This window comes from Pinus tabuliformis, chromosome 9, assembly GCF_031772625.1.
Source record: "Pinus tabuliformis cultivar Carrire ecotype Pingquan chromosome 9, CPIR1, whole genome shotgun sequence".
In the NCBI taxonomy this organism is placed as follows: domain Eukaryota; kingdom Viridiplantae; phylum Streptophyta; class Pinopsida; order Pinales; family Pinaceae; genus Pinus; species Pinus tabuliformis.
Genome location: NC_142307.1, coordinates 1,799,044,636 through 1,799,047,951, shown reverse-complemented (window position 1 = coordinate 1,799,047,951; position 3,316 = coordinate 1,799,044,636). Strand labels below are relative to the sequence as shown.

Sequence of the window (3,316 nt, the reverse complement as noted above, 5' to 3'; positions counted from 1 at the left end):
ACCTGGTAAAAGCATTACACTTTGCATGCATAAAATCTTTTACAAGAAAAAGTTGCGGATAAATCTCTTGCAGAAAAGCTTCAAAATATCTCTTGTTCCATATCATGTTATATTTTTCAAGAATCGCATTTACTTCTTTCTCTGTTAATAATTCCTGAAAAGCTTTAAGTTTTTCCATCCTGGACACCAAATATACAACTCTTACAATCCTCGAGTTGGTTTTCATATGAATAAACTGCACATTGATAAAGTTAATATGATTAGGGAAAAACCTCAACATGATTGATTAGGTAATTGATCTGATCATATACCAAATTTAATTGGATTCTTAGGAGCAAATCCCTCCGGGAAAAAATTTGTTGTCTAAAATATTGCATTTCCAAATTATAGAACAGGAAAGATGGTTCTAGTTTCTGCTTATTTTCGAGTCAACTGATTTTAACCATTCATTTGCAATAGGACCATAAAGAGCTAGAGATCATCCACATTTGGCAATAGAGTCAGCAATTTTAGGTGATGACAAGATGTGTTTCCTGATTGCCTAGTTGGCATTGCCCCGTAGCTTTTTGTCAGCAATTTCACACACTCCTCGCCCCCCTAATCATGAATGATCCACTACAGTAAATGATAATAGAACATTATTAGCCTTAAACATGTAGGAATAATAAGTAAATATGTTATGCAAATGGAAGACCATAGAAGAATTCATCACCTTCATCATGATTGCATCAGCAGAGGGTATGTGCTTGAACATATTTCCCTCCATATGCTCCACTCTTGCAACAATCCCTCATTCCCACTTAAAAATTCCCCTAAATCATCATTCACATACTATCGTGGTGTATCAAAAAATTTATATTAATGGTGAACAACATTACAACTCTTACCACTTATGGGACAAGCAATGGCGATGACATGAGATAGGTCGATATTAATGCCAAAAATGTGTGAATCTTCCTTCATAACTATGGAAAAGGAAGAGCCCATACCTCCTCCAATGTCTACCAACATGTTTATACTCTTAAATCCATTGTCATACATCTTCGCCACGAAAGCCATGATGCCTCTACTGTTAGCGGTCATGGCCCCATTGAAACTCTTGTTGAAATGGGGATTGTGGCCCTGGTTTTCCCACGGATACATACCATAAGCTTTGTTAAATGTATAACATCCCTCCAAGACAGATTCGTGCAAATGTTGAAAAGATTCTAGGTAGACCATTTTTTCTATCAAGAGCAGGAAAGGCTGGCATGATTGTTGATTTCCCACCTTCACCAGCAACTTCGATATGTCCGTTAAGCTGAACTTTATTTTCTTGATGTCTGCATTGTCTCGTTGATAGGTCTCCTCCTGTTCAGTAGAAACGCCAAATGAAGCAAGGAAACTTAGAATTCTATAGAGGTATCCCACATCGACATGGGAATTGTTATTTGATGATGAATTGGTAGCGGAAATGAGAAAGGAAATATGCTCAGTGGAAAGGGAAACTTTGTTGCCTCGTGTGGCCATGATGTCAGGAATGTTGAGAAAGAGGGATGCTTTCAAATCCAATGACTTGACGACAAGGAGTATCGTCTCATAAAGCTAGAGCTCCTGCATTGCTGCAGATTCAGGTGATGAGTGGATGTGTTGTCTACTTTGATTTACTCATCAATGTTTGATAAGTAGACTACCACTCCTCTCACCAGTGTTTCACTCGGAGTCTGCAAATATTCCTCATTGTTGGCTGCTTTCTCTAGTCCTCCCCCTCTCATCTTCGATCCTAACTCTTTGGGTGTTTGCATATTACAAGCGTCATGAGTTTCTCTCAAGTAGTTTGGTACATCTGATCAACAGTCAGCTCCTCAACACCCTATTGCTACCCTCTCAACTAAGCCATCCAGATCCAGCCCCCAAGGACCTCCTCTGTTTTTGTGTGCCTCTGCTATGTTCCCACCAAGAATTGTTCCTCCAAGTCTCAACCATCCAGGAGTTGTTCCATTGGGACATTACCCTATAGGCTAGATACCTTTCTTATTTCCTCCTCCAGGAATCTTTTCTGTCCCTGTCATGGCTTCGCTGGTCCTCCCTAATATGACTTTGGGGATCCTAGTATGGTACATTGATCCCCCTGCAAGCAATCTGCCTGGTCAGTTAAGGCCTTATCATGCTTTGACCCTCGTTCAACCAGTCCCTATGACCCGTGTTGTTTCTCCAGTTCCATCGCAACCTCAACAGGAACCCATTCCTATTTCAAAAGCATCTGAATAGGGGGCAAAATCCAAGAGGAAAGAACCTAAGGACAAGGCTCCCCAAGCTCCTCTAGCTCCCAAAGCCCCAAATCCATCACCTATGTGCACTTTGTGTAAAGTTTTTGGGCACACCATCAATAATTTTCCCGAGCTCCCTCATCTCAAACCTTCGGTTCATGAAACGTTCCCTGAGTCAAATATCCCTGAGGTCCATGTTAACTTACTGAGTCCAACCAAGAAACTCATAACATTACGTAAAAATCACCCTTATGCTTGTGCAATCATCAAGGTCACTATTACCATTATTTCCCTCATCTCGACAAATTTCATGATTTCCTTGAGGCACTTAGCGAATATGAGAGCACTCGTAATGGATCGCCTACTCCTCTACCCATGGATTCTGGTACCACTAGTAAACCAGAATAGGGGGACTCTGGTCCCACCATCATGATCCCTCCCCCCATGTCAAGATGATGAAATCCATGGGCCATATCCTTTACCTATCGTCATCCTTGAATTCCTCGCAGGCAAACCTTTCCAAGGTTTCTCTGCGCATTTCTATCGAACCTCTTTCGACAAAATCCTAGGTCTCAACATCCGTAGATCCTCCATCTACTAGCTTGTCATCTACCATTCTAGATGATGCATATGTGAACCTTCTTTCTTAGGTTGATGCACCAGGTACAATCGCCACATCATGCAGTCAGTCTTCCTTCCATCCACCCATCTTCCATTCTGATGGGGACATCATGGAAGCCATGTCTACCTATGATTACCCTTCCACTTAGGCAAGGGGGAATATCTTTTGGAGGATTCTTAAGGCCATCTCCTTCCTAATTTTCCCAATGCACTCTACCTCAAGAAATTTTGCTCATAGCATATCCCTTTTATTTGTGTGTGTTTATTTCTGTCATTCATTAGGTAGGTTGCATCATTTCAATTGATGATTTGACACTACACCAGGAAGCCATTTTCCCAATAAGGATCACTTCGTCGCCTCTCAAAATCGAATTTCTTCATATGAGACGCTTGTGCTTTTGGGAACACCTTCCCAAGTTGGCGCTTTTCATCTCACGTGTTGATTT

The 3,316-nt window shown here is 41.2% G+C and overlaps 1 pseudogene; it reads right to left on the bottom strand.

Annotated features, from left to right (window-relative positions):
* Nucleotides 1–858: 858 nt before the first annotated feature.
* Nucleotides 859–2,787, bottom strand: LOC149155941 (desmethylxanthohumol 6'-O-methyltransferase-like; annotated as a pseudogene).
* Nucleotides 2,788–3,316: the final 529 nt, after the last annotated feature.